The sequence below is a fragment of the Gopherus evgoodei genome, chromosome 21 (genome assembly GCF_007399415.2).
Source record: "Gopherus evgoodei ecotype Sinaloan lineage chromosome 21, rGopEvg1_v1.p, whole genome shotgun sequence".
Taxonomy (NCBI): Eukaryota; Metazoa; Chordata; order Testudines; family Testudinidae; genus Gopherus; species Gopherus evgoodei.
In genome coordinates this window covers 7,156,003-7,170,328 of record NC_044342.1, presented here as the reverse complement: position 1 = coordinate 7,170,328, position 14,326 = coordinate 7,156,003, and the positions used below count along the sequence as shown (strand labels likewise).

General features: G+C 41.6%; 2 pseudogenes; both read left to right on the top strand.

Moving 5' to 3' along the window:
* The first annotated feature begins 2,286 nt into the window (after positions 1-2,286).
* LOC115637850 lies at positions 2,287-3,236 on the top strand (annotated as a pseudogene).
* Positions 3,237-8,911: 5,675 nt separating this feature from the next.
* Positions 8,912-9,842, top strand: LOC115637849 (annotated as a pseudogene).
* Positions 9,843-14,326: the final 4,484 nt, after the last annotated feature.

Here is a 14,326-nt window from a genome sequence, read left to right as displayed (position 1 = left end):
GAAGTGGAAACTTGGACAGATGACTGTGGAGAAGTATAAAAATATTGCTCAAGCATGCAGGGGTATAATCAGGAAGACCCTCACATCCCACATCAGTGTTCTAACCACTGGGCTAAACGTTATGAGGTGAGTGGAGGCTCTATCCTCCTGCTCCAGACATTTTGTGGGTAGCGAGGTAGGCACCTAGCTCAGTGTCACAAGAAACAATTGAGGTCCCCAAACTGCCTGTTACCAGGAGAGGGGTTCCTGGTTGTGAATCTCAAGCAGAGAGAGGCACCTCCACACAGCCTGACTCAGGCAGCTATCTCCAGGAGACTAAGGGCAGAGCTAAGGAGGCTCCCACCACTTAGTCTAGGTATCTTCCCACCTAGCGTATATGCTTTTTGTAGATCATGCTGTAAGGTGTCTATCTCTCTCCATACATTGTATAGACAGCCCAGGCACCTAGCTTGTAGATCACAGAGTTGTTCCTGTGATTTTCTAGGTGCCTGGAAGTTAGGTGTTGTGAGCATCACAACACCTCTATCCCTTTGTGAAGATTGTGAGTAGCTTAGATACTACCAGGATGGGGACTATCATAAAGAGGCTTCAGTAAAGTTAATTTGCTGTTCTTCTTAGGATTTTTAATACTCAGTTGATTAGTATTTATACATTACATAATCAGGATCACCAACCCTAACAATTCTAGGATCATGAGACAGGCCCCCAAAATCATGAGATTTTCAAAAATAATTATTTTTAGGTGTGTATTATTTGCCTTCCAGTGTCAGAGTCATTAGGGATTACTTATTCAAGCTTTTTCTACAACCATGAAGGCTTCAAATGTTTTGTTGTTTGTTTTTAGTGAAAGCTGGGATTGTCACCTAATCATGTGCCTCCAAGAGCCGGGGCTTTATGTAAATAGCATGAGACTCGATAAAATTGCAAGAGTTGGTGACAAGACCTAACTGTAACTCAACAGTCTCCAAGGTATAGTGGTATCTACAACCTACAGCTTCCTGCAGTCCAGAACCTACCTTCCAAAATAGCCAATAAGCTGTTATTTCATTAAACCACCCATGACTGTAGGAGCTGCTCCACATAACCATGGGGTGAATTGGAAAGAAGGCTGGTGTGGAACTGGTGTGAGGGAGCTCAAATTAGACATTGAAGAATTCTTTATTTCACTATAATGTTGCAGAACTTTTCTTTTCAGCCTCTGGAGAATGCATCCCAAGTGCTATGTGAAAAAAAAATACCTGGAGGAATATATAAATCAGATGGCACAGCCAGCTCTGTTTAGACATAGATAATAATGCTCCTTGCGGAATGAATGAAGAAGGCAAATGAAGCAAATTGAGGAGGAGAGCTTATAAAGATCTAGGAAGCCAAACCAAACCAGAATAGCATTGCGTAGGGCAAGCTTTCAGGGGGGTTGTGAGGATAAAATCCATGAATAATTGTGAGGTGTTTGACTACTCCAATAATGGGGGCCACATAGGATAGTGAGATACACTGATGTAGCCAACAATCAGCTTAATTGAATATGTACACACATTACAGGAACGTGTACACACATTAAGAAGTGAAATGCTTTCTTCAACCATCTGAGATGGAAAATCTGAATGCACAGAGATTCCCAATCAGCCAGTTATAAAGGTTATCTATCTATCTATCTATCTATCTATCTATCTATCTATCTATCTATCATGTTACGTCTAGAAACAAAAACAATGAGGAGTCCAGTGGCACCTTAAAGACTAACAGATTTATTTGGGCATTAAGCTTTCAGAGTTAAAAAGCCCACTTCTTTAGATGCAAAGTTTTTCACCCATGAAAGCTTATGCCAAAATAAATATGTTAGTCTTTAAAGTACCACTGGACTCCTTGTTGTTTTTGTGGATACAGTCTAACACGGCTACCCCTTGATACTATAGTATTGGAGGGAGACAAGGTGAGTGAGGTAATATCTTTTATTGGACCAACTTCCGTTGGTGAGAGAGAGAAGTTTTCAGCTTACACAGTGCTACCAAATGTATCTATCAGTTACACTCTCTCTCTCTCCAACGCTCCCTCTTGTTTGCCATCAGAGATATCTAACACACTATATAAAACATTCCCTGTATAATTTGTATATTATTTAATTATAACTTGTAAATTAAAGGAGGACACACAGAGATTTTGTATGATTGCACTTTTATTATTTACAAATCCAAATAAAGGGCAATAAATAAAAAGCTTTAGTTGGGTTACATTTATAACTTCTGTTATTACTATTATTTCTTTATTTGCGTCTAGAAATAAATAATGGAGGACCCTGGAATTGAAAATGAAACCATTGTGGGCACATTGATACTCCTGGGCTTTGACGATCTCCATGATCTGCAGATTTTCCTCTTTCCCCTCTTCTTCATGGTGTATCTAGCAACCACAGCGGGGAATATCCTCATTATAATCACAATATCAGCTGATCGCAGTCTTCACACTCCTATGTATCTCTTCCTGGGTAACTTCTCCTTCCTGGAGATCCTGTACACCTCTAACATTGCCCCTAGAATGCTTGTGGACTTACTGAGACAGGACAAATGTATTTCCTTTACCAGCTGTATCACACAGTTATATGTCTTCTGTGCATTAGGGACTGTTGAGTGTTTTCTCCTGATGCTCATGTCTTATGATCGGTACCTGGCCATTTGTCAGCCTCTGCACTATGCAGACTCAATGAACTGGAATCTTTGCATTAAGCTGGCTGCTGGCTTGTGGGTTTGGGGATTTCTGTTGGCTGCTGTGTTGCAATTGCTTCTGGAAAAATCTTTAACTCTTTGTGACCCTAATGAATTGACCATTTCTTTTGTGACTTGACGCCATTGCTGAAATTGTTCTGTTCTGACACCTACATGGTGGAGGTAGCGATTTTTGTCTCATGTTGCACTGTACCACTGATCCCCTTCCTTCTGACCATCACATCCTACATTCATATCCTCCTGGCTGCCCTCAAAATCCCATCAAAGCGTGGGAAGCAAAGGACATTCTCCACCTGTAGCTCTCACCTCATAGTAGTCACTTTCTATGGGACGCTGACCGTTATATACATTGTGTCCACAGGATCTCAGTCCATTCCTCTCAACAAAATCCTTTCCCTGCTCTATGTCGTTGTGACTCCACTGTTCAATCCCATTGTGTATAGTCTGAGGAACAAGGAGGTTAAAGAAGCATTGAGGAAACTCATAAGCAAGGTCATCCCTTTCCCTGACTAGTCAAATATTCCTCACCAATTCTTTACAAGAAAAGCCTGAATTTTTTTTCAATGAAAGTGGATAGTTTTTAGGAACACGTCCATTTTGACAAATGCATAATTTTCACTCCGGAAAGCCTTTCAACTGAACATTTTCAGCTAGTTCAATTCACTAAGACTCACATCCACCAAAGGACTAAGGCACTAGCGTGACAGATATTAAACCCCATTTCTTTGGATAACGTATTAAATTAAGTTTATGGATACTCAAAGATTGAAGCTAGTTCCAGGGGAAAGGTTGCCACAGCTTCTCCAAGAACCAAAAACAGAGTGAGAGAGAGATTAAGGTGTCATCTCAGGTTGTAAACAACCCCAGACAGATGCTTACATATACTGGTTCAGACTGGGTTTCTAGAGACCAACACACAAAGAAAGGCCATTTAGTATAAAAAGACTGAGTTTAAACTGACTCAGCATGGTCTTTTGATTCAGAAATCAGACAGGACCCTCTTTCAAAGAGGCCCCCTACCCTTTCAGAAGGGTTGGATGAACTTCGGCCTACTAGGAATCCATAAGTTTGATTGGTGACCTCTGGTAAGTTTTGAGCATATATAACTCACACACCAGCTGAGTGTGTTGCTCTGTCCCATATAGTGGCACCGAGACCATTTAGAGAGAAATTAATGAGTCTGCTACAGCTTTAGCTAAGGGCCATGTGGCTTTTAGCTCATGCAGTAGAGGCTCATGCATTTGGCTCCAGAGACCCCAGGTTCGATCCTGCTTGCTGAACATATAAAACATGAACTTTTATTGTTTTTTTTTTTAATGTTGTCTCTGTAATGCTTTTACCCCAAGAATAAATGCATTTTGCTTCATGAAGGCTGACTGGTGCCTGGGATACACTATTGGAGTCTCTGGGGAAAGGCTGATCACAGGAGCTTGACCCTGATCAGTCCTGCTGGGGAAAGCCCAGCGAGGTGTAGAGGGACTGCAAGTCTAAACCCCGGGTCTGGAGGGAGACAAACATGAGACCCCACTGCAGAGAGTGCAACTGGGAGTGTGAAACTTTAAGGAGGTGCCTGTGAAGAAGACCAGGTGTGAAGTGGAGTCAAAGGTGCAGTTAACTCTGAAAGTGACACCTCACTTCCCACCTTAGGTACCTAAGTCTAACATTTAGGTGCCACTGAGGTCCTCCAAAACTCTGCTAAGATGCTGCCTAACCCTGCAGGCCCAAAATACCCCTTGTCACCTACATTTGGCCTTTAAAGTCCCTGAGGGAGCTTAAATTTTTGTCATTGGGCATGCACCCTGCTGCCTCTCTCACACCTAAGCCGCACTGGGCTCCTCAAACCAGATGAAACTAGATGTTGCACTGCCCATCTCACCTGATCTGGTAGGTGTTCTCCACCTCACCCCTAACATGTCTGTGGGGGAGGAGAAGAGGCGTAGGCAATTTCCCTTAGGGAGCTCATGTGGGATATGGGCAACCCCCAGCTCAATCCCTTTCTCTGTTTGATGAAGAGTGGAGATTTGAATAGGCAACCCACCTCAAAGGAGAGTGCTTAACTGCTGGATGGACACAGAGCCATTCTCATTCTCCCTTTGGCCCAAAGCATATTTATTTATGCATAGTGAAACCATTTCAACAGGAAGGACCCACTTCATGCTATCTCATAGTTCAGTGGTTACAGCACTCACCTAAGAGGTGGAAGTGCTCTAACTTCAAATTCCTTAACCATATCAGGCAAGGAAGGGAACTGAACTGGTGTCTCTCACATCTCTATGTTTGTTCCGTAACCACAAGATTAGGGGCTATAAAGGGGCAGGACTCCTCATTCATATCTGTCCCCCATCCCCAGTCACTTTGCTATCTCTTGAGTCAGCTGAAGAAAATGGAGGGGTCTTCCAGGTCTTCCTCTGTAGAATCCCAGCTACAAGAGTGAGTTTTGGAGTCACATGGGCAAGTCACATGTCCATGAGTGACTCAGAATTTACAGGTAGCAACCATAGTTCACATGCTACCTTGAATGTCCTCAAGTAGACTTTTTAGGTGGATTGATGTCTTCTTGATTGGGCACTTAATTTGCACATTCCTTTCTCAAGAAGCTGACCAAATGCTTTACTAAGGCTACTTAATATCAAGCAAGTACACAGCCTATATTCATAACTTCAAATACAAAAATGACACATGCATACAAATAGGAGAAATAGATTTAGCAGATCATAACCTTTACAGAGATATGTTACATGGCATATGTAGCATAAAACATATTCCAGTTATGTCACATGTGCATTCATAAGCATGTTTCCATAAAGCCTTATGGGATGCAACGTCACAGGGACATTGGGTATGTCTACACTACCCGCCGGATCAGCGGGTAGTGATCAGTCTATTGGGGATCGATTTATCTAATCTAGTGCAGATGGGACAAAATCGATCCCTGATCGCTCTGCCATCGACTCCGGAACTTTACCACGTGTGAGAGGCAGAAGTGGAGTCGATAGGGGAGCGGCAGCGGTCAACTAGCCGCCATCCTCATGGCCAGGTAAATCGACCTAAGATATGCTGACTTCAGCTACGCTATTCGCCTAGCTGAAGTCGCGTATCTTAGGTCGACACCCCCACCCAATGTAGACCTAGCCATTGTCATCTAGACTTGTATAAAACGTGATGCTGGTCATTCATATGCTGGAAGAAAGTTTCAAGCAATGTTATCTTTGTTCTAACTGATTGAAATTGATTGTATTATTTAAGCCATGAATCAACTGGACCTGCAACCATGTGATTGGGCACAGACTTCAGCCCGAAATCACAACCAACTGTTGGTCCCCATGATGCAGTCTGTGTAATTATTGGGAATTTCAAAATTAAATTTAAGGAGAACAAGATCATTTGAAAAGCTCCTGTCTATTCATTCTACATTTATTATAAAGTTTTTGGTATAATAGATAGATAGATAGATAGATAGATAGATAGATAGATAGATAGATAGATAGATAGATAGATAGATAGATAGATAGATAATCTCTTTTTGTTTTAAATATGTTGACATCTATCTGATCAAAATCTGTTCTCATTTTTGCCGTTGTAAATCTGGAATACCCAATTAACATCTGTAGAATTGCTTTGATTTTCAACCTTTTAAGGATAGCAAAGTTTAGACCACCAGAAAAAAAAGAAGCAACAATATTATTGGCACTGACCAGCTGGCTGACTTGCCTGCAAAAGAAAGCCAAATATACTGACGTTCCTTGCAAATAAGAAAAACAAGGGCAAGAGAGAAATAAATCCAGCCCATGTAGCATTCTTGGTTCCACAGTTAGAAGCTTTTGGAGTATGGTTCACAAAAACGTCAATGCTCCTAAGAGCAGCACTCCCCTGGGTATCATCAAAGAGCAATAATAACCACACACAGGAGCTTGCTATTCAGAGCAGAAAAGACCATCACCAACCTCTAAGATAAAATCTCATCAAATTTATTATGATGAACTATTGAAAACCAAGTATTTAAAACATTTTTTCTTATTTTAACCAATTTCTATAATAAATATATGTCTCTACCCCAATATAATGTGACTTGATATAACACAAATTTGGATATAATGAGGTAAAGCAGCACTCTGGGGAGGTGGGGTTGTGCACTCTGGTAGATCAAAGCAAGTTTCACCTATAACATGGTAAGATTTTTTGGTTCCCAAGGACAGCGTTATATCAAGGTACAGATGTATTTAAATGTATGTAAAATTTCTAGCATCCTCCACTTCATTGATGAACAGGATTCTAGCAATAAATTTGGTAGCAAGTTTATTTTGGTCACTCATCTGATTTCTGAGGAGTTCTATCATGAGTAATTTTGCACACTTCCTTCTTCTATGACTCTTGGTTTCTTTTTATTTTTCTATATAAATATGAGACTCTTTGATTTTAAGTAGTATTCAACTTCACTAGAGAATTATTCTCCCAGACTGATGGCAAACTATGATCCATAGTTACTTATATTACAAGGCTCTTATAATGATGCTATCATAGGAGGTGTATTAGTTAGAGAACAGGACACAAAGATCACTTTTAGAAATGCTAGACAGACATAAATGCTACTCCGTATGCATATATACAGTAATATGGACTCACAGAAGTAATGTTATATCATAAATAGAGCAGCTATCTTCATAGCATTCATCCGAAGGACATCTGAAATGTGTGCTAGATAGATAGATAGATAGATAGATAGATAGATAGATAGATAGATAGATAGATAGATAGATAGATGACCGACCTGGTCAGGAAATAATTTATTTCCTAGTAAAATTTTTGATGAAAACAAGCAATTTTTTCTTTCCTCAAAATATTTCATCTTGAGTTAAGAAAGAAAGAAAGAAAGAAAGAAAGAAAGAAAGAAAGAAAGAAAGTCTGAGAACAGATTTTTGTTCCAGTTATGGGTTTTGCGGTTTTTGATGAAAACCTGAAACATTTAATAAAAATTTCCCACAGAAATTTCATTTCAAAAAAGCAATTTTTTGTAAAAATATTTTGAATGAAATATAATGACCATCTTAGATAAATAGATATTTTTGAATGCATGTACAACCATGGTATGGGGCAGAGGTAATAAACCTGGAGACTGAAGACTTTTATTTGTCTCAAGATAAATATTGGCGGGAAATCAGAACCCCATTCACCTCCTGCTCTGAATCTCTTCTACCGACACACAACCACACACTTCCATGCTACTACATCATAGCCCAGATCTCAGGGTGACAGCACCATTCAACCTATGCACTGTATCCTAATACTGATGGCACAATGGCTTATCAGTGACCATAGTGATGGTGATGTTTTGCTGTGTAAACACATAGTCAGTGAAGACTCAGTACCAAATTCTAATCTTAGTTGTAACTGAGTAGAAGTTAATATATTTATTTGGATTTAAACTAATGTAACTTAGATCAGAATCTGATTTCGAAATGCTTTAACCTAAACTCACTTTTTTGGGGTAGATTAATACTCATCAATTCACTTTACTTAGGTTACTGAATAGTATTACTAGATTCATTGTACCTATCAAATTCTCCTTTCATTTGTACCATTGTAATCCTTGTCCAGCTAGACTGGTACAACTCAGAGCAGAACTTGTGCCCATGTCTTCCAGCACCTTCCGATTTGACTAGGAGACTTGGAAGTTAAAAAACATCCAAGAAAAAATCTGGTCTCAATTACACTGCCTTAAATCTATCGTAGGTTTTATAATTGCAAGGTTCAATCATGAGATTCTGTACCTTACTCCACAACTACTCCTACTGAGAATGAGGCAAAAGAAGTGGATTTGACTGGGGAATTCAAGTGGAAAGGAGGGAGGATTGATGTATTGGGTTATAAATTTCACTGGAGGTTTAGGAATCAACATGAAGAAAAGAAAGGCACTAGTAAAAGTCAAGATATTCAAAGGTATTTAGGTACTAAACTCTCATTGAAATCAGTTAGGTGCCTAAATACCTTTACAAATCTGGTCCTAATTCCTGTTGGTAATAAAATAATGTTCCAATGCACAGATGACATGCAAACAGACAGATAGACATAGAGAGAGAGAAGCTCCTAATAATTCATTAATCCAAGATGTAATTGGTAATTTTTGGGCCAGTTGTGTTTATGCAGAAGATGAAGTGCCTCGTAATTTACAGATTTATCCGGCTAATCCCATGGAGAGAGAGAACCAGACAGTGATCATTGAGTTCATCTTCCAGAGGTTCACCAGTCTGCCACAGTTCCAGATCTTGCTCTTTGTGCTGTTCCTAATCATTTACCTCCTCTCACTCATGGGCAATGTGCTTATCATCCTCATCATCCTCGTGGACTCCCATCTCCACACTGCCATGTACTTCTTCATCTGTAACCTTTCTTTGGTGGAGGTCTGGTCCACCACCATCACAGTGCCCAAGATGTTGACCAGCTTCCTGGTGGAGCAGAGCACCATCTCTGTCTCCGGCTGCATTGCCCAGTATTACTTCTTCTTCTCCTTTGCTGCCACTGAGCTGTTCCTCCTGACAGTCATGGTATACGACCAGAACTTGGCCATCTGCAACCCACTGCATTAAGCCACCATCATGAGCCTCAGCACCTGCCAGTACTTAGCTATGTTATGCTGGCTCAGGGGGTTTGTCTGTCCCACATTTGCATCTTTCATGCTTGCCAGGATTTCCTTCTGCACCCCCAACAGGATTAACCATTTCTTCTGTGATGCCGATCAGCTGTTTAGCGCTCTCATGCAATGACACCTACTCCATACAGGCAGTAGGCTACGCCTTCAGCACTGTTGTCATCATGTCTGCTGTCCTCTTCACCATGGCCTTTTACTTCCAAATTATAGCCACCATACTGAGGATGTCGTCAGCTGTCGCCCGCAAGATCTTTTCCACCTGTGCTGCACACCTCTCTGTGGTCACCATCTATTTCGGGACCCTCATTTTCTTGTATGTCCACCCTGCAGTGAAGTATGAGACTAATATCAATAAAGTGGTGTCAGTTTTCTACTCGGTGATAATGCCACTACTGAATCCGATCATATACACACTGAGGAATAAGGATGTGAAAATGGCCCTGAGAAAAACATTCTTGAGGAATAAGGGTTAAGTTTCAGACCACCTAACCTTGCCTCCTCACCCCTTCTCTCAATGTCCTGTGTCTCTCCATTCCACCTTTTATTCCTATCGTCCTATACATCTTTCCCTCCAAAATGACTACTTCCACTGATGTGACAGAAAGATGTAAGACATTTTCAGATGTAAACAGCGATTTTCAGTACCTCAATTTTGGGGTTTTCTTCTTGAAACACCTTAAAAGAGCCTGATATTTAGAGGATAGATGATAAATTGGGCACCCCAAAAATGGAGGCAGCTGAAATCAATTAGAAAATGTAGCACATAGTATCGTATAGTGAAACGACAGCTCTGCTATAGTTAAGGCTGACACTCACTTCCTGTTTAACAGATGATGTTTCTAAGTGTTTTAATGCCTACATGCTTACTGGGATTGTCCTGAAAATTGCTGAGTCTCATAGGGTTCATGGGAGGGTTAGTAGTCAAGATATGGGGTTGTTAGACCAAGGGAATTTTTAGCTTGGAAAAGAGACAACCAAAGGAGGATATGATTGAGGTCTATAAAATCATGACGGGTGTGGAGAAAGTAAATAAGGAAGTGTTATTTACTCCTTCTCATAATACAACAACTAGGGGTCACCACATGAAATTAAAAGCAGCAGGTATAAAACAAACAAAAGGAAGTATTTCTTCATGCAATGCACAGTCAACCTGTGGAACTACTTGTCAGAGTTTGTTGTGAAGGCCAATACTATAACAGGGATCAGAAAAGAACTAGATAAATTCATGTAGGATAGGTCCATCAATGATTATTAGCCAGGAGGTGAAGGGATGGTATTGCTATCCTCTGTTCACCAGAAGCTGGGAATGGGAGACAGGGGATGGATCGCTTGATGATTGTCTGTTCTGTTCATTCCCTTTGAAACATCAGGCATTGGCCATTGTCAAAAGACAAGGTTCTAGGTTACATGGACCTTTGGTCTGATCCAGTATCATAAACATACAGCTAAGAGTAGCATAAAATCCCTCCTTTACCTGAAAGGGATTAATCAGTTCCATTAACCTAGCTGGCACCTGACCAGAAGGACCAATGGGGAAAGAAGATACTTTCAAATCGTGGGGGTTGTTTGTGCTTGTGGTGGGGCAAGTGTCCCACCCCCGTGTGAGAGTGGGCTAAGACAGGCCAGAGAGGCTGCACAAAGTGGAAGCCAATCAGGGAGGGCCTGTTAGAGAGCCAATCAGGGCTGGGCAGAAGGCGGCCAATCAGGACCAGGCTCAGCCCTAGATAAGGGCTGCCCAGGAGAGCAGTAGGCAGTCTCTCCGAGACGGGAAAGTTTGTCTCCTGAGTGAGGAGACCAGCACCTGGGACAGCGCAGTGCTGGGCAAACTCCTTGTGGGAGCGGAAAGGAACTCCAGCCTGGTACCTGACAGGCTGCAGGCCCTGATAGAAGGCCCCACAAGGGAAGAGAGATGGACAAGGAGAGTGAAGGTGGCAGGGAGACTGCTGCCAGAGGGTCCATGGGCTGGACCTAGTGTGGGGGGCAGGCCTGGGTCCCCCCTTTCCACCTTGTATTACACCTGGCTGTTGGAAGTGGCCATAGCAGACTGCATCAGACCCCTAATGGAAAGGGTTAGACTTTGAGATATGGCTAGCCACTGCGGCTGGGGTGAAATGAAAGACTGCTGTTGTCCCCCTACACCCAGAAGGGAGTGAGAATGGACTAGGGGGCACTGCTAGAGGACAGTGTCCTGAAGGGAATGCTGTGAGCAGAAGGGAGCAATGCAGGTCCAAGCACCAACAGAGGGTGAGAGATGGATGGGACACCACCAGGAGAGGGCGCTCCCCATGGACTGAATTAATTCCCAGACATGCCAGCAGGAGGTGCCAGCGGAGGTGAGTCCCAAACCCGTCACTATGCTCTTTCTTGTTCTCTCTGAGACAAAGAGAGACACCAAGCAAGTAATCCAGTTTCTACTGAAATGATACATCTAAAATTACAGAAATTGTTAAGTAATAGCAAGGGAATGCGTTAGAGCAGGCGTAGGCAACCTATGGCACGTGTGCCGAAAGAGGCACTGGAGCTGATTTTCAGTGGCATTCACACTGCCTGGGTCCTGGCCACGGGTCCGGGAGGCTCTGCATTTTAATTTAATTTTAAATGACACTTCTTAAACATTTTAAAGCCTTATTTACTTTACATACAACAATAGTTTAGTTATATATTATAGAATTATAGTCTATATTTAGTTGGTATATTATTCTCAAGCCTCCCCAGGAAAGGGGATGAAGGGGTTTGGGGGGGATGTTTTGGGGAAACGGGAACGCCAAGTGGTCCTTTTCCTGAATCTTTGTCTAACTCACTTGGTGGTGGCAGCAATCTCATCCAAGGGCAAGGAAGAGTTTGTGCCTTGGGGAATTTTTAACCTAAGCTGGTAGAAATAAGCATAGAGTGTCTTTCATGTAGGTCCCCACATCTGTACCCTAGAGTTCAGAGTGGGGAAGGAACCCAGACACCCAGTATGGCTGTTCTTATGTTTCTTATGAGATAAAAGCCCCTGAAAAGTCATGAGATAGAATATTTTTTCCCTACACCTGCCAATCAAATCTTTGATACACTAATTTTGTATTTCCTGGTTTTCAGAGTTTTCAGTTTAGCCACTTTCCATATTCTGGAAGAGCAAGAAGCAACACTGAGAAACCTTAACTGTGTGTTAATGAAGTTTTTGGCATTTAATAAACAAAAGTGGGGAAAAGGAGCTATGAGTAAATAAACAGAGCCACACTCCAGGCTGGTGTAAAATGGTGTCACTGTATTGCAGTCTATTGAGCTACACTGCTTTATACAAGCTGAAGATCTGGCCCATAATGTAACTAATAAATGCACAAAATAGCAACTATCATGCAGGTTTTCCAATATCACTCTGATCCTTTGGCTTGTATGTGTGCATGTGAGGTGGCACACTTTGTGATTAAGGATATTACATTGGTGGACGTGCAGGTGAATGAACTGGTGATAGTGTGACTGATCTGGTTAGGTCCTGTGATGGTGTCACTGGTGTAGATATGTGGGCAGAGTAGGCAACAAATCCATGCAACAAACCTCGATACCTTCTCTGCCCACAAATCTACACCAGCGACACCATCACAGGACCTAACCAGATCAGCCACACCATCACCAGTTCATTCACCTGCACGTCCACCAATGTAATATAAGCCATCATATGCCAGCAATGCCCCTCTGCTATGTACATCGGCCAAACTGGACAGTCCCTACGGAAAAGGATAAATGGACACAAATCAGGTATTAGGAATGGCAATATACAAAAACCTGTAGGAGAACACTTCAAACTCGTTGGACACACAATAGCATATTTACAGGTAGCCATCCTGAAGCAAAAAAACTTCAGGACCAGACTTCAAAAAGGAACTGCTGAACTTCAGTTCATCTGCAAATTTGACACCATCAGCTCAGGATTAAACAAAGACTGTGAACGGCTTGTCAACTACAAAAGCAGTTTCTCCTCCCTTGTTGTTCACACCTTAACTGCTAGAAGAGGGCCTCATCCTCCCTGATTGAACTAACCTCATTATCTCTAAGCCTGCTTCTTGCTTGCAGGCTAGAGACACCTGCCCCTGGAAATTTCCACTACATGCATCCGATGTATTTCGTGGGTATTCACCCACGAAAGCTCATGCTCCAATATGTCTGTTAGTCTATAAGGTGCCACAGGACTCTTTGCTGCTTTTACAAATGTTTAAAGTACAGTATGGTGTACAATGTGTATTCATTTTTAGAGATGTTCAACATTTATTGATTTCAAAATTTCACTGAAAATTAGCCCCCCCAAAATAATTGTTTTCTGTCTTTTCTTATGTTTTTGGACCAAAATCTGAATTTCAACTAAACTAGCAAAACATTATAATTTTTTTTTTAAATTTTCCTCCTCCCCCCAACATTTCCAACTCATTATCTTTGTCGAGGAAGCTGGAGAAGAAATTTGTGAATCAAGGGAGAGAGCAAGGGATGGCCATGGGAGGTAAACTCTGTTGTTATATATAAAAGATTTTGTCAGCTGGTGCTGAAGCTTTCACCTTTTCATCCTGGATTTACAACTGATACGATGCCATATGTGGCTCACTGCATTACACAGTGGCTATAAAGACACAGTTTAGAAGACAGCTTATGGTTGGTGTATGGACAAAGGTGTTTATATATTCTCTAAGAAAACAACAAGGAGTCCAGTGGCACCTTAAAGACTAATAGATTTATTTAGGCATAAGCTTTCATGGGTAAAAAACCTCACTTCTTCAGATGCATGGAATGAAAGTTACAGATGCAGCTATTTTATAATGACGCATGAAGAGAAGGGAGTAACAAAGAGAAACAGCAGAACTAAAATTCATTTGCAAATTTAACACCATTAATCTGGGCTTGAATAGGGACTGGGGGTAGCTGGCTCATTACAGAAGCAACTTTGCCTCTCCTGGAATTGACACCTCCTCATCTATAACTGGGA